Source organism: Triticum urartu, chromosome 6A (assembly GCF_056163025.1).
Source record: "Triticum urartu cultivar PI428250 chromosome 6A, HENAU_Tu73, whole genome shotgun sequence".
Lineage (NCBI taxonomy): Eukaryota > Viridiplantae > Streptophyta > Magnoliopsida > Poales > Poaceae > Triticum > Triticum urartu.
In genome coordinates, this window is record NC_141878.1 from 598,986,868 (window position 1) to 599,005,104 (window position 18,237).

At 44.7% G+C, this 18,237-nt stretch overlaps 2 pseudogenes; one reads left to right on the top strand and one right to left on the bottom strand.

Moving 5' to 3' along the window:
* Window positions 1–266: 266 nt before the first annotated feature.
* Window positions 267–6,882, top strand: LOC147967041 (uncharacterized; annotated as a pseudogene).
* A 1,692-nt stretch (window positions 6,883–8,574) lies between these two features.
* Window positions 8,575–9,379, bottom strand: LOC147967042 (uncharacterized; annotated as a pseudogene).
* Between the last annotated feature and the right edge of the window lie 8,858 nt (window positions 9,380–18,237).

Sequence of the window (18,237 nt, forward strand, 5' to 3'; positions counted from 1 at the left end):
TTATCTTGAATCAATAAAGTGACAAGATTTCTCAAAAAAACTTAATTCAAGGAGCGATGACAGGATAATCTACTTTATAAGTTCCTTACTCTTATTTTTTCCGCGAGGAACTTTCAATCTACTCCCTCTGTAAACAAATATAAGAGTGTTTAGATCACTATTTTAGTGATCTAAATGCTTTTATATTTCTTTATGGAAGGAGTATTTCATCTTTGATCATAGCATTACAACAGAAAAAATTACGGAACGGACAAAGTACTTACCTGATGGCATTCTGGGGCGCGCGGACCATGTGCTTGGTCGGGGTTGACATGACGACGGCCACTTCAACGACGGTGAGAGCGAGGCCGGCGACTCGCGAGAAGATAACCAGGCGTTGGAGCTTTTGGTTAGCTTTGTGCTCTGCTTATGCTGCGCCTTGTGTGGAGGGAGGGAGATGTGAGAGAAGCGTGGCTCATCTGTGCTTGCTTTTATATCACTCGGAAGAATCCTGGGTTGGGTCTCCTGGGTGGCAAAGGTGCTTCACCCTTTTCTAAAAGGAACGAAAAGCACAAGACACACGCATTACATATACCATGAGTATGACCAAAGCAAAGACTCAACACACCATAAGTATCTCTCGGAAATTGTGCAGCCCTTCTAGGACGACACGCATTGCGTATATACCATGAGTACGACCATTGAGGGAGTACCATTTTTAAAAGCAATGGTAAATTTTTATGACCTCATCAGACCAACAAGCTACCCAAAACCACCACACTTAGGGCTAGCGTAACAACTTAGTATCAAATTTGAGTCAGGACACAAAAAACCACCGTTTGTGCCTAATGTGTAACACAGAGCACTGACGCCCTGATCTAGCCGCAAAACCGACAGGTGGGTCCTGCCTGTCGGGTTGACGGACGCCGTTAGACGGCGAAACGCCATGTATTAGGTCTAGTATGCCGCCGTTTCGACCCGTCCCCTCCCCCCCCCCCCCCCATTCAGTTTCCACCAGCGCTACCCATGGCGACCGGCTCCGGTGGCGGTGCGAGTTCTTCCGGCCCGAAGCGCTGACGGACGGAATGCTTCGCCATTGGCATGTTCGGCCCCAACCCCAATGGCTTATGCAACCTCGATTCAGAGTCGTCGGCGCTTTAGAAAGCTCTCCCGCCGGCGCCATCATGTACGAAAGAGGCGGGGAAGGGTGATGCGGAGGCTGCGGCGCAAAGTGCTGCCGAGGCGCCGACAAAACCGTTGAGTACTCTCGTACGCTTGGTCGCCACATAGGTAAATCTCACTCTGGCAAATTCTAGGGTTAGTTTTAGCAATAGTTATTTAATTGTCTCCGGAAATACTTGTCCTACAAATGGTTGTATCTAAACTTATTTAAGTTATAGATACATTCATTTTATCCATTTTTAGGACAAGTATTTCCGAACGGAAGGAGTATGTGATAGAATTAGAGCCAATCTGGGTTTGGGCTGTCTGAAAACCAACCAATTTGAACTGCTCGTTAATCAGAACGTCCCTCCTTGTGCTTATCCTGTAAAGTGGCACTGTTTTGTTTGCCTCCGATATTACCAACTGCAAACAATATATTGGAATCAGATCACATTGGTTAGCTTGGTTCCATTTTCCAACTAGGAACCTTCATGGCCAAACTGAAAAACGTGTACCAGAATTGTGCGCATTGGTTTTGTTCTTTCAGTTTGTATGAAGTACTACTACTACGTTCAGTCCTTCAGGAAGGGTAGCTTTACCGGTGTACGGATTGTTCAATTGACTTCTGCTGATGTGTTTTTCTTTTTTGAGAGAGACTTCTGTTGATGTGTTGAGTGTATTCATAGTACTACTACATTCAGTGAGAATAGTTTTGCAGTATTGTGACTTGCGGAGGCGCTAATTGTTTGTCCTCTGTAATTTTATTTGTATCTTCAGTTGCGAGCATGACAAAGTGGTCAGTGCTGTGGACTGTATCCTGTCCCTGGTTGGTGATAAGAATCCGGAGCACTACTTTGTCGCCACCCAGGATTCTGGTCTCCGGGCAAAGAGTGTTTGACAAAAAACTATCATTTTAGGGGTTTTTGTCTCACAGAACTACCACTTTGAAAATTTTGATCTGAAACTACCGGAAATTTCTTAATTTGTTTCTAAAAACTACCAGTTTCACTTGATGATCGTTTTATATGATTTAAACTAAAAACTGACAAAACTAGCCCACCCGTCAGGGCTAATGTGACTGAAAAGTCAATGCTAGGGGAGACTGGCCCACCCGCAGCCGTCGCCTCGCACCTCCCACCCCCACCCGCGCTGCAGATCGACGCTACCGGACCCGTGCCCTGTCTCGCCGCCGGACCAGTCCCCCCGTCTCGCCGCCAGCGGACTCCCGTGGTCCGACGCCGGCTCCCGCCTCTGTCACGGACGCGCCCAAGGCCCCAAAGAAGCAGGCGCGCCACCGGCCTGTAGCGGATGCGCCCGGACCGGCTGCCAAGGACGCGACTCCGATGACTTGCCGCCGCCGCCCCGTGCCCACACGCGGTAGCTCTCCAGGTGCAGGGGCATGGGCCGCCTCGCGCACCAAGACGAGCGGGCGACGGCGCTAGGCACCAACGACGGGAGGTGGAGATGAGGGGCGACCGAAGGGAACTCCGTCGAGGCGGCGGACGCGAGGCAGCGGATCTGGTCGGCGACGAGCTGCTCAACCTGCTCGCCGCCAGCCCCGACGGACTAGCTTCCGGCAGCAAGGGCTCGCCGCGACGGTGGTCCTGATTCCGGGGGAGGGAGAGCCGGCCTTCGGCGGCAACTAGGACGACGACGACGCGGAGGACGCCTCGCCGGGCAGCAAGGAGCCGGCGACCACAGCGTGCAGCAGGGGCGTCTCCCCGGCGGGCGCATCACCGGAGTTTGACCTCCTTCCCTCCCATGCACAGAAGCTGTTTGTGAAAATGCCAAAGAAAGATAGAGAGAGGAGAAAGAAGAATGACGTGTGGGTCCCACCTGTAATAACGGTCAACTGAATGGTCAACATATTTAAATTGTTTAAACTGTCTATTACCTGAAAGTGGTAGTTTTTAGTCACAAAATTAAGAATTTTTGGTAGTTTTCGACCACATATTAAAAAGTGATAGTTCTGTGGGACGAGGACCCCAATTGTGGTAGTTTTTTTGTCAAACACTCCCGGGCAAAGCTACGAGAGGTATGAAGATTTGCTATGCTTTTGTACCATTCTACTTTTACCATGTTATCACCTAAATTTTATTTGTGAAAGAAATTGCTCAGGGACGTTAATACAACTGACAAGTATTATATCATCTATTTAACAGAAACAACAGAAAAAGAAATATATTTTGCCATGTTATCTTACGAACTTTTTGTGCAACAATGTGTTGATGCATGTGTTTTCTTGGTTGTAGGTTCCTTGTGTTCCTGTGATATATGGTCTGAAGAACTCCCTGTTTATTGAGCAACCCTCCGTGCAGCAGCGTAAGTTTGCTCAGTTGGATGAGGAGAAGAGTATACATATGGAAAAATCAGAATTTAAGAAGCTACTGAAAGGGTCATCGGAAGGAAAGACGTCTGTCGATGGAATCGCCCCCGGAGTAGCTGCAGAGAAAAGCAAATTTAAAAGAAACAGAGCAAATGTTATATTTTCAGCAACTGTTTTTCAGGATATTCCATTGTTAGAGCTCCCGGTTCGGTTTTTTCGTCCGGTTCTTTCGTGAAAAAAAGTTCGTCAAAACCTATCAATATGGGATCTAGCTTTGAAGATCTTGATGCGAGGAATCCAACGATGAAAGCGGTTTGAGATTTGAACGCACGGTTTAAGAGATAAAACATTTTAAATAAACGGATCTACGAAAAAAGGGAAAACTCTCGGGTTGCGACAAGTGGCGCACATGCAGCGCGCCACTTGTCGCAACCTGGGGAGGTTGGAGTGATCTTTGCAACAAGTACTCCTCAACTAGTGATTTCGACGAAATCCCCTCGCGCCTCCTCCACCTCCACTCGACCAGGGGTTTTGTTTACCGCTCGAAATTTCAAGATTTGCCATGGTTACCACATATTTCGGCCACCCTTGGTAAATGGTCATTTGGAGCAAAAGAATCGAATTTTTCGAATCTTATGAATTCAAACGCCCATTGTATAATAAAGTATGACATCATGTCACAGCACTCACGTAGACAACGTTCCACTGAGCTAGTAGCTCTTTTATGATAAATACAAGTTCAGGTGCTATCTATATCTATTTTGAAAGAATTTGAATTCAAAATTGCGTTATAAATTTTGTTGAAAATTCGTTAGAAATGTGCTCGAAATTTCGTGGTAACTGTGGTAACCACGTTTACCTGTCCCCTCAATAAAAATGTCTTATTCCGTAACCAAAACCTTGCACTCGACACGCCGCCGCCCTACCCGAGTCCGCACCCCTCCGCCACCCACCTCGCGGCCTTACCGGCGCGCATCACACGTTTCCTGTCGCTTCCCTTGGGGCACCACCGGAGCTGCCGCGAAGAGGGTGAAGAGGTGGTCGCGGCACTGCAAGGTGGTCAAGTTCTACTCCACATGCTTCGGCTTCCGCGAGGCTTACAAGGTGCTCGTCGACGGCACTTTCGTGCACCACCTCCTCGTCCAACAACTCCTCCCCGTCGACGACGCCCTCCATGAGCTCCTCTACGCCGACCGGGCGCCCCCGCTCTTCACCTCCAAGTGCGTCCAGGTCGAGCTCCGCTGCATCGGCAAGTACCACTCTCAGGCTTTCGAGCCACCCAGCTCCTCGCCACCGCCAGGTCCCCTTCTGATGTTAACTTCTATCCTCCTGTTTTTATTTATTTTATTTACATGCTAGAAAGCTCTGTGAAAAAATGCGTTGGTCATCGATGCAATTTCGAATTGAATGACTTTGTTCTGTCATATTAGTCACCTGATAGAGTCAATTTGGGTTTGGGCTATCTAAAATCCTACCTGCATTGGTAGCTTATATGCAGTTTCGAATTTGGGTGCCGGCTATTTAATCACCTGATGATACAGGATGCAGCCAATTTTGTTCTGGGCTTTCGGGAAACCTAGGTGCAATTTGAATTATGGATTATAACTTTACAATAACATGAGGCCTCACTGTTAGTTTTGTAGTTTGGCACTGGTTACATTAAACCCATGTATAGTATGAAACTTCTTTGCCAACTATGAAATTGTATACTGGATTTTGGATCAGGTTGGTTTTGTTTTATCACTTTGATTGTAGGAATTTCTGGTACTATACTACTGCTACTATATTCAGTCAGGAGAGTCTTACTGTATTGTGACTTGATTAGCTCGAGGAACTGACGATTGCTTTTTTCTGTGGACTTCTGTTGGTGTGTTCAGCTGCGAGCATGAAAAACTGGTCAGTGCAGTGGATTGTATTCTGTCACTGGGAGGTATGACAATTCACTATGCTTTTGTAGCATTGTATCTTTACCATTTTATCACCTGAATTTTATTTCTGAAAAGGTCTGCTCAGGGACATTAAACCAACCGACAACTAGCATATCGTCTACTTTGCAGAAACGATAGAACCAATGTATTTTGCCATCTTATGGACTGCTTCTGCAGAACCTGCTCATGCATGTTTTGCTTCGTTGTAGGTTCCTTGTGTTCCTGTGATATATGGTTTGAAGAACTCTCTCTTTATAGAGAAACCCTCTGCAGCAACGTAAGTTTGCTCAGTTGGATGAGGAGAAGCGTATACATATGGAAAAATCAGAATTTAAGAAGCTACTGAAAGCGTCATCAGAAGGAAGGACGTCTGTTGATGGAATTGCGCCTGGAGTTGTGGCAGGGAAAAGCAAGTTCACAAGGAACAGAGCGAAGGTTATATTTACCTCTGCCCTTTTTCAGGATATTCGTCATATGCACAGAGTATATTTGATCCTTATGGTCTAGTGGGCTGTGGGCATCATCAACATTTTAAGTTATGAAATGATGATCTGTGTCCTTCTGCAGGGCCCGAACCCACTGTCCTGCAAGAAAAAGAAGCCAAAACCCGAACCATGAGCAGTTCAAAATGAGGTAATTAATCATCACTACACATCATTCTCGGTTTACATTGGGAGCTGTATGCAATACTCAAAACAGGCAGATTATACGTGTCTTTTTCTCTCTTTCTTTTTGGCGAATAGATTATACGTGTCTAATGCAATGTTATAATAGGAAAACTGGAGTTGGAGAGGCGTGATTCTGGACCATGGTTCAGCCGAACCTATGGTCGACGCCGTACGATTCAACATCCTGCTACATGTGGATCCGCGTCATGCATTGTTTAACATGCAAACAGCTCCCATCATACATTTTTTAATCAATCATGCACGGATCCTTATAAAAAGTGTCTAGAGATCAATGGTGTCGAGCGTAGGTTCGGCTAGGCGTGATTCTGGACCATGGTTCAGCCGAACCTTTGGTCGACGCCGTACGATTCAACATCCTGCTACATGTGGATCCGCGTCACGCATTGTTTAACATACAAACAGCTCCCATCATGCATTTTTTAATCAATCATGCACGGATCCTTATGAAAAGTGTCCAAAGATCAATGGTGTCGAGCGTAGGTTCGGCTGAACCATGGTTCCGTATAACATTTTCGCTAGAGTTGCCTGACTTATCTTGAGGTGTAGAGCTAAGAGTTAGACGGATAAAAATTAATTTGCCAACTTAATCTTAGATAGACAAAGTATCCCATTGCACATTATTTTTTGCTGTAGCTCCTGATTTTAGTTGTGGATGATACATTGGTACCTGAGAAGATCAAGCACCAATGCATGTCTCTTTAAGGGTCCGAAGACCGACAGCAAGGCATAGCGGAAGAGGGTGAGGAACCGGAAGAGAAGCGGCAAATATATCGATCAAGCACAAACAGCGAGCTGATGGACATATGAAGTTGCAACCAACAACGTCATTGCGCTGATCTGGCCTCAATCCATATTGCACCCCATGCAAAGATTACATGCTAATGTCGTTTCTTCAAATTTCATACCTAATCATGAGTCATTACACTGTAACACTAAAAATTTGTTTGAACTGGTAAAATTTGTCCTCGTTAGTAATTTGGATATGAGTTCAATCAAATCTCTGCCTTGGTTTAGTGATGAAACCAACCATCACTGGTGGACCTTCCGGTTTGAACTGGTAAAATTAATCCTGATTAGTAGTTTGGATATTTGTGTTGATCGATATGTGGCTTGCATGTAGATGATAATTCAATTTTTTTTGCTTTGTATTTCTAGGGTGAAGCAGCAATTTCAAATAAAAGATATATGTTTTATTTAGTGGTGTGCTTAAAATTATTTGTTCAAATTTATATCAATGTGAAAATTGAATAATGATTGATTTTATCTAGGTACGTGCATACTAGTGTTAGAAAATAAACCACGCGTGTCATGGCTGTGTGTTTAGTGCGGGCGTGTGTGCCCGACTAGTGTGTGCGTGTGTTGCATGCATCAGTGGAATAAGTCTCCAGGTAGTTAGTACGTGCAAGCTAATTGCATGGATGCTTGGCCGGGTCTCGCGGAGGAGCGAGTGGCTCACGACGAGAAGAGGCCGATTCCGGAGGTAGTGCATGCGTGGGGTTATGCATGCGTGGGCGCTGCGTCTTCTGGTGTATAAAGTCAAGATGATGTAGTTCTTTAGTGCTGCCAAATCCAGTGAATAAAGGTTGCCAAGATACAGGCCGGTTCGCCGGCCGCGGCGTTCGTCACCATTGCTCCGAGTTCGTGCTCGAGTTGAGTTTCGTTGTGCATATGGTTTCCGGGTTTGCGCCAACACGTCGTACCCGAGGGAACCATTGCCGGCCAGCCATGGCCACGAGGTTGAAGAGCTGAAGAATACGGCCCCATTCACCCTGCGCCTTCCCAGGCAGCACGTGCGTGCGCCCACACGCCCTTGCACCACGCCCACTCGCTCCGTCGGCAACCGATTGGGGGAACGGACGGGAGCACGGGAGGGCTGGACTGCACCAAATCCGTCGAGCTACGGGGCTGCACCTCCTCTCCATCGACCCCTAGATAGCTTCCCAGTGCTCCAGATCATGTTCCTCTCCGGCTGGAGGAGGAGCAAGGGAGAAGGAGAACAGGAGTAGGAGGCTGGAGCGGTTGCAGGCATGCCGTCAGTCAGCGACGGCGGTGGCGACGATCGGCCAAAGGCCATGGTTGCGCGGCAGAAGGCGGCGGCGGCCATGGGGTGGGGCATGGGGAGGCAATGGCGTGGCGGCCATTTAAGTGTTTTTTTTTTAAAGTGAGTTCGATGATGTGGTGGCTGGCTGGACGCTGACTGGGCTGATGACCAGTCAAAACCGATCAAAAACAGTCAAAAACCAGCCCAGGGTTGGTTTTTGTCTGGTTTTCGAAGTTTGAGGTTGTGAAGTGGACGGTTTTGAAGTTCAGGATTGTATACTAAACTTTGACGGTAGTTCATGGTTGTAATATCGACTTCTCTCTATTTTTTATGTGATTGATCCATGGGAGAACTCCAAAATCTGATACCCGCGACATAGGAGTAAAAAAATTGCTTGAATACGGTTAATTTATACATGTTCTCGGGATATTAGCTATCTAAAATTTGTCAAAATTGATGTAAACAACGACAAGAATTATGGAAGAGAAAGTGTACTATATATCTAAAAAATGGTAGGTGAAATTGGGATTTAAAAGTAGGTACCTTGGCTCTGCTGAACAGCAACATGCAATGCATTTTGTCCGTTTGGTCCAGAGTATGAAAGAACCCCGCCGCTCAACTCGTAGAGTGTTTTTGCGATGATTCCATTTTCCAGTAAGATGGCGAGGTACAACGGTAAAGTACCTTCTTCAGGAAGAGTGGCCAATTCTGGATCATGGGTCATGAGCAAGTTGACCATATCATTGCTCCCAAAGCGGACGGCCTCGTGCAAGGCTGTCTCTTTGAGCTTGTTTTGTGTTTGCAGCAGCCCTTTACCATTGTTAATGCCCTGACCATCAGCAAGATCAATGAAACGAGACATCATTGGGAGGTTCCCCGCCCGTGCAGCACAGTGCAGGGGCGTATCTCCCTGGCTGTTTTGCACGAAGAGGAGGCTGGGTGCCTTGCCGTAGACGAGATTAGCTTTGTTCAGTAAGTCCTCAGAGTCGCCATGGCTAGCGGCGACCACATGGAGAAGAGTGCCACCTTCAACTGTAACCGCGTACAGAGAAGGTGGCTGCCTCGCCGAGCTTCCGATGGTGTAGGCCGCTGGCTTCCCGTCGAGGAATGATTCCAGATCGTGGGAAGAGCCAGAGCAGGCCAGTGCTAGCAGCCCGGCGTCCATCTTGGGCTCCATGGTAGTCGCTGGTGGAGGAGCAGTATTTGCCGCAACGGGCGAGCTCGGGGCTGCCAGCCCATTGCTGGACGCCATTGAGCACTAACACGAACGAGGTGGAAGAGGGAATGAGAGACGATCAACTGGGGCTGGCTGGACTGCAAATGTACGCATGTAGTGGTAGCTGCTTAGAGGAGTGTGCGTCCAAGCTGTGCCTGGAGATGAGTATATGTAGAACGACGAGAGCAAGCAAGGAATGCAGAGGGGAGGGATGGGTGAGCTGAGCAGGAGACGACCGTGGCGACTTGGGGCCAAGGCCGTGTCATCACCAATAAAATAGCCCTTCTCCCTCCTACTTTACATAAACCTTTCACAGGACCTTGTTTTAGAAATAACTCTTTCCTTGCTCACGAGCTCTTGTTTTTCACCTGGTGTATGGAAATCCTGTCGCTTTTGTTTCATGCCCTTGCCCCTGCGTATCACTCCTTGCAGCCTGCCTCCTAGGAAGATTGGTGGAACTTAATGCTCAAATGGATTATATGGTAGAGATGCTTCCGGTTCTGGTTAAATTCATTTGTGTTTTTAGATTAGAAAAAGGACAAAAAAGATTGTGTTAGACCTGCTTCTGGTTAAATTTGTTTGTGTTATCAGATTTGAAAGACAAAAGTATTATGGTGTTATAGATGCTTCTGGTTAAAGTTTTCTAATGTTTCCTGATTTGTTTCGCTGACCATAAATATGTCTTTTCTAGATATAGTTTACCACATCCGAAACTATTTGTAGGGTACCAACCAACCCTGGTTCATGACAACTGCACTTGCTTCGTAGCGGAGCATAGATGTAGATTCGCTAATTATCACTCAATAATAACCAAACCCTTATTTTCTCCCTCTTCTTTTTGTGTGAGTTGTTTAGACTCTTAGTTTGTTAGTGTTAGTTAAAACTAAACCTATAGTTGAAACAAATGTACCATTTTACTAAATGTTATCAAAGTTTGTTTATTTTTATTTTTCAATCAGTTCTGATTTTCTCCCATAATTAGTCTAGCTTATACTTCCTCCGTTCCTAAATGTAAGTCTTTGTAGAGGTTTCACTATTAACCACATGCGGATGTATATAGATGCATTTTAGAGTGTAGATTCACCCATTTTGCTCCGTATGTAGTTCATATTGGAATCTTTACAAAGACTTATATTTAAGAATGGAGTACATGCCAGTGAATGAAGTCACGGAAGTTCTTTTATCTTATCACATTTTGGTAGCCTGGTGTTCTTCTTGCACCTTGCATGTTATGTTCTTTTAGTGGGAGGGTGAGGGAATTTTCTTCTCCTGTTATAACGCACGAGCAACTTTCCTAGTTGATAGAAAAGGAGCTGAGAACCCAGTAGCTGATAACTTGTCTAGGCTCGAAAATGTGTTTGATGACCCACTACCTATTAATGATAGTTTTCCTGATGAGCAGTTGGCTGTAATAAATGTTGCTAATAGTACTCCTTGGTATGCTGACTATGCTAATTACATTGTTGCTAAATATTTACCACCTAGCTTTACTTACAAACAAAAGAAAAAATTCTTCTATGATTTAAGACATTACTTTTGGGATGACCCACATCTTTATAAAGAAGGAGTAGATGGTATTATTAGACGTTATGTACCTGAGCATGAACAGGGACAAATCCGACGGAAATGTCACTCCGAACCATATGGAGTGCATCATGCTGGAGATAGAACTGCTCATAAGGTATTGTAATCTGGATTTTATTGGCCTACTCTCTTCAAGGATGCTCGTAAGTATGTCTCATCTTGTGATGAATGCCAAAAGAATAGGTAATATTGGTAAGGTCAAGAAATGCCTATGAATTATTCACTTGTTGTTAAACCATTTGATGTTTGGGGATTTGATTACATGGGACCTTTTCCTTCCTCTAATGGGTATACACATATTTTGGTTGCTGTTGATTATGTTACTAAATGGGTAGAAACTATTCCAACTAGTAGTGCTGATCACAACACATCTATTAAAATGCTTAAGGAAGTTATTTTCCCAACGTTTGGAGTCCCTAGATACTTAATGACTGATGGTGGTTCACACTTTATTCATGGTGCTTTCCATAAGATGCTTGCTAAGTATGATGTTAACCATAGAATTGCGTCACCCTATCATCCTCACACTACTGGGGAAAAGTCTATACACAGAATCTTACCAGCAGCGCGTTTTAAAATAAGGCGCTGCTGCTATAACAAAATGCAGCTGCAGGTGGATACAGTAAGCATTTTTTTACAGTAGCACTGGTACAAGCAAATTCACTCTTGAACAAAGAAATGTTTAATTTAACAGAACATTCAGACAATTCATTGAAGTTCCTCAAGAAACATAGTTACTCCTTTGTCGAAAAGAGCCACATTCCAAACGATGGTACTGCCCGGTCCATATGGCCTTGTTTTTTGATGCATATATATGATGTAGTTGATAGGCCTTGATCTCAACCTCTCAAGTTTATGTTTCCTTGTGTGTAGGTAACTTGTTATTTTTATTGGCAAGCCTGTAATGAATTTATTAGATTTTTGCTCCTATTGCCGTGTACAGTATGTCACAGGCATGCGGAGCCTGTCATTGTTCTTAGTGTGCTGTTGTGATTCTTGAACGGTGTCAATGGTCGTGTACAGGTGTCTTTTGTAGTATAAAAAGGGCCACTATCAGCCGTAGGATTTGGATTCATGCTGTGAAGATAATGAATATATATCTTATTTTGCTGCTCTATGCCTCATTCGTGTACAGATTCCCTAGTAGTATTTTTTTTCGTCTGCCACTTGCGACTGCCGGGTTCCTGATGTGCTTCTCATGCCCCGCAGACCATTGACCTGTACGTGGTTTTCGACGTGGCCACTGCCCTACTTCAGGTAAAATTTCACACTTTGATGAGGATTCATGAGCCCTGATTTGGGATAGACAAGTGTAGCATACTGAGTTCAGGAAATCAATTATGCGGCACGGCACCTATTAGGTGATTCGTGAACACACAACTAGGATGATTCCTATCCTACCTATGCTGTGCTTATTGCTTCCAAGCTAGTGATGGCGGTCGCAGGTGCAGTACCTGCTGGTTGTTACTATCGCTGGCAGTTAGTGTTCAACATCTATCGCTTTAGCACCAAGCGACTAAACAATGTTTTGGTAAAGCTTTCATAAATCAGTTTGCAGTGTTGAATCAGTACACATCTTTTACCTTCAATTTGGTAGTATGAAAAACACATTAGTAAATCTGAGTAACTTTGACATATTTTCTCTATTAACTTGCACTGGATTGGTACCCGTGATTGCCTTGTACTTAATTCTGCTAACACTGATCTTGTTACTGTTAATTTGTTATTGCCATGGTGTTTATGCTGTTTAGAATAAGATCCATGCATCAATTCTAAGTTCTCGTCTCTCTGAAGAGACACTTCTAGCTTCTATGACTCAGACTTGTTAACTATTGTTTCTTACTTTGTTAGCTACGACATATATTTTCCCCAGTTATTCTAATTCTTCTCTAATTCATGTAACAGGATGACAGTGGAAGCCATATTGTTGTTTTTTTTGTTCCCAGCCCTGACTATGGTCGTCGAGCGAGTCCGGCATGTTGTTCATCTAGTAGAGCTTGTTAGGAGTCTGAATCTAAGAACTTGTAGAGTTTGTTAGTATTACAATTGTAGAGCTTGTTACACTTGTAGAGCTTGTAAAGCAGTATGGTCTTCTGTATTGGAATGGATAGAGCTTGTATTATGTGATTTGGTTGCTCTTATTTAAGGATCATGTGTGTTTTTGTCTCCAAAAATCTAAATAATGCTTGAAATATGAAGAATATGAGTCTGAATTGATGGGAACCTGTTACTAGAACCTGACAACTAGGACCCATCTGACTAGTGGACCCTTCTTTTGGAAAAAAAAAAGAAAAACTAAATTCGTTTAGACAAAAAGGCCACAACCCAACAATAAAAAGGCTGCAATATTGGGCTTGGCCCATGAACCCAACCAAAAATTGACACACAGAAAAAACACAAATAGGCCGAATTGTTGGGCTAGGCCCATGTAGAAAATCAAATTGGACCGGGCTGAATCTTGTGCCACGTCAGATTGCCACGCTGGATGCCTACGTGGCCTGGGGAGGTTGCTAGTGACCAAAACGCCACAGTAGACGTATTTTGGTCATAAACATCTACGACCATTTCAGAAGAAAGGTCGCTATAGTCAGTTTACGACGGCCAGCTTTTGACCTTATACTTTTGGTCACAAAAAGGTCACAAATGGAAATTTGTGACCTTTCAGTGACCAATAGTGGTGGTCACAAGTTGACATATTTCTTGTAGTGGTACCACTCTGGCGCGGATCTCACTCTGGTTGATCTACGAGGTTCAGTAGTATCTTGTTCTGAAGTTTCATGCTCATTATCATTAGCTTCCTCACTAATTGGTGTAGGTGTCACAGAAACAGTTTTCTGTGATGCACTACTTTCCAATAAGGGAGCACGTACAGTTACCTCATCAAGTTCTACTTTCCTCCCATTCACTTCTTTCGAGAGAAACTCCTTCTTTAGAAAATTTCCGAACTTAGCAACAAAAGTCTTGCCTTCGGATCTGTGATAGAAGGTGTATCCAATAGTCTCCTTTGGATATCCTATGAAGACACATTTCTTCGATTTGGGTTCGAGCTTATCAGGTTGAAGCTTTTTTCACATAAGCATCGCAACCCCAAACTTTCAGAAACGACAAGCCAAACCATAGTTCATAAGGCGTCGTCTCAACGGATTTTGATGGTGCCCTATTTAACGTGAATGCGGCCGTCTCCAAAGGATAACCCCAAAACGATAGCGGTAAATCAGTAAGAGACATCATAGATCGCACCATATCTAGTAAAGTACGATTACGACGTTCGGACACACCATTACGCTGTGGTGTTCCGGGTGGCGTGAGTTGCAAAACTATTCCGCATTGTTTCAAATGTACACCAAATTCGTAACTCAAATATTCTCCTCCACGATCAGATCGTAGAAACTTTATTTTCTTGTTACGATGATTTTCAACTTCACTCTGAAATTCTTTCAACTTTTCAAACGTTTCAGACTTATGTTTCATTAAGTAGATATACCCATATCTTCTTAAGTCATCTGTGAAGGTGAGAAAATAACGATATCCGCCACGAGCCTCAATATTCATCGGACCACATACATCTGTATGTATGATTTCCAACAAATCTGTTACTCTCTCCATAGTACCGGAGAACAGCGTTTTAGTCATCTTGCCCATGAGGCACGGTTCGCAAGTACCAAGTGATTCGTAATCAAGTGGTTCCAAAAGTCCGTCAGTATGGAGTTTCTTCATGCGCTTTACACCGATATGACCTAAACGGCAGTGCCACAAATAAGTTGCACTATCATTATCAACTCTGCATCTTTTGCTTTCAATATTATGAATATGTGTGTTACTACTATCAAGATTCAATAAGAATAGACCACTCTTCAAGGGTGCATGACCATAAAAGATATTACTCATATAAATAGAACAACCATTATTCTCTGATTTAAATGAATAACTGTCTCGCATCAAACAAGATCCAGATATAATGTTCATGCTTAACGCTGGCACCAAATAACAATTATTTAGGTCTAATATTAATCCCGAAGGTAGATGTAGAGGTAGCGTGCCGACCGCGATCACATCGACTTCGGAACCATTTCCCACGCGTATCGTCACCTCGTCCTTAGCCAATCTTCGCTTAATTCGTAGTCCCTGTTTCAAGTTGCAAATATTAGCAACAGAACCAGTATCAAATACCCAGGAGCTACTGCGAGCATTAGTAAGGTACACATCAATAACATGTATATCACATATACCTTTGTTCACCTTGCCATCCTTCTTATCCGCCAAATAATTGGGGCAGTTCCGCTTCCAATGACCAGTCTGCTTGCAGTAGAAGCACTCAGTTTCACGCTTAGGTCCAGACTTGGATTTCTTCTCTTGAGCAGCAACTTGCTTGCTGTTCTTCTTGAAGTTCCCCTTCTTCTTGCCTTTGCCCTTTTTCTTGAAACTAGTGGTCTTGTTGACCACCGACACTTGATGCTCCTTTTTTGATTTCTACCTCCGCAACTTTCAGCATTGCGAAGAGCTCGGGAATAGTCTTATTCATCCCTTGCATATTATAGTTCATCACGAAGCTCTTGTAGCTTGGTGGCAGTGATTGGAGAATTCTGTCAATGACGCAATCATCTGGAAGATTAACTCCCATTTGAATCAAGTGATTATTATACCCAGACATTTTGAGTATATGCTCACTGACAGAACTGTTCTCCTCCATCTTGCAGCTATAGAACTTATTGGAGACTTCATATCTCTCAATCTGGGCATTTGCTTGAAATATTAACTTCAACTCCTGGAACATCACATATGCTCCATGACGTTCAAAACGTCGTTGAAGTCCCGGTTCTAAGCCGTAAAGCATGGCACACTGAACTATCGAGTAGTCATCAGCTTTGCTCTACCAGACGTTCACAACATCTGGTGTTGCTCCAGCAGCAGGCCTGGTACCCAGCGGTGCTTCCAGGACGTAATTCTTCTGTGCAGCAATGAGGATAATCCTCAAGTTACGGACCCAGTCCGTGTAATTGCTACCATCATCTTTCAACTTTGCTTTCTCAAGGAACGCATTAAAATTCAACGGAACAACAGCACGAGCCATTTATCTACAATCATACATAAACAAGCAAGATACTATCAGGTACTAAGTTCATGATAAATTTAGGTTCAATTAATCATATTACTTAAAGATCTCCCACTTAGATAGACATCCCTCTAATCCTCTAAGTGATTACGTGATCCAAATCAACTAAACCATGTCTGATCATCACGTGAGATGGAGTAGTTTCATTGGTGAACATTACTATGTTGATCATATCTACTATATGATTCACGCTCGACCTTTCGGTATCCGTGTTCCGAGGCCATATCTGTATATGCTTGGCTCGTCAAGTATAACCTGAGTATTCCGCGTGTGCAACTGTTTTGCACCCGTTGTATTTGAACGTAGAGCCTATCAGACCCGATCATCACGTGGTGTCTCAGCACGAAGAACTTTCGCAACGGTGCATACTCAGGGAGAACACTTTTTGATAATTTAGTGAGAGATCATCTTATAATGCTACCGTCAATCAAAGCAAGATAAGATGCATAAAAGATAAACATCACATGCAATCAATATAAGTGATATGATATGGCCATCATCATCTTGTGCTTGTGATCTCCATCTCCGAAGCACCGTCATGATCACCATCGTCACCGGCGCGACACCTTGATCTCCATCGTAGCATCGTTGTCGTCTCGCCAATCTTATGCTTCCACGACTATCACTACCACTTAGTGATAAAGTAAAGCATTACAGCGCGATTGCATTGCATACAATAAAGCGACAACCATATGGCTCCTGCCAGTTGCCAATAACTCGGTTACAAAACATGATCATCTCATACAATAAAATTTAGCATCATGTCTTGACCATATCACATCACAACATGCCCTGCAAAAACAAGTTAGAAGTCCTCTACTTTGTTGTTGCAAGTTTTACGTGGCTGCTACGGGCTTAAGCAAGAACCAATCTTACCTACGCATCAAAACCACAACGATAGTTTGTCAAGTTGGTGCTGTTTTAACCTTCGCAAGGACCGGGCGTAGACACACTCGGTTCAACTAAAGTTGGAGAAACTGTCACCCGCAAGCCACCTATGTGCAAAGCACGTCGGGAGAACCGGTCTCGCTTAAGCGTACGCGTAATGTCGGTCCGGGCCGCTTCGTCAAACAATACCGCCGAACCAAAGTATGACATGCTGGTAAGCAGTATGACTTATATCGCCCACAACTCACTTGTGTTCTACTCGTGCATATAACATCAATATAAAACCTAGGCTCGGATGCCACTGTTGGGGAACGTAGTAATTTCAAAAAAGTTCCTACGCACACGCAAGATCATGGTGATGCATAGCAATGAGAGGGGAGAGTGTGATCTACGTACCCTTGTAGATCGACAACGGAAGCATTAACTTGGTTGATGTAGTCGTACGTCTCCACGGCCCGACCGATCAAGCACCGAAACTACGGCACCTCCGAGTTCTAGCACACGTTCAACTCGATGACGATCCCCGGACTCTGATCCAGCAAAGTGTCGGGGAAGAGTTCCATCAGCACGACGGCGTGGTGACGATCTTGATGTACTACCGTCGCAGGGCTTCACCTAAGCACCGCTACAATATTATCGAGGACTATGGTGGAAGGGGGCACCGCACACGGCTAAGAATATGATCACGTGGATCAACTTGTGTGTTTAGGGGTGCCCCCAGCCCCCGTATATAAAGGAGCAAGGGGAGGAGGCCGGCCGGCCCTATAGGCGCGCCAAGGAGGAGTCCTCCTCCTAGTAGGAGTAGGACTCCTACTAGGAGGGGAAAGGAAGTGGGGAGGGAGAGGGAAAGGGTGGCGCCGCCCCCCCTCTCCTAGTCCAATTCGGACCAGGGGGAGGAGGCGCGCGGCCCACCTTTGGCTGCCCCTCTCTCTCCGCTAAGGCCCATATGGCCCATTACTTCTCCCGGGGGGGTTCCGGTAACCCTCCGGCTCTCCGGTTTTCTCCGAAATCACCCGGAACACTTCCGGTGTCCGAATATAGCCGTCCAATATATCAATCTTTATGTCTCGACCATTTCGAGACTCCTCGTCATGTCCGTGATCACATCCGGGACTCCGAACTAACTTCGGTACATCAAAACTCATAAACTCATAATATAACTGTCATCGAAACCTTAAGCGTGCGGACCCTACGGGTTCGAGAACAATGTAGACATGACCGAGACACGTCTCCGGTCAATAACCAATAGCGGAACCTGGATGCTCATATTGGCTCCTACATATTCTACGAAGATCTTTATCGGTCAGAC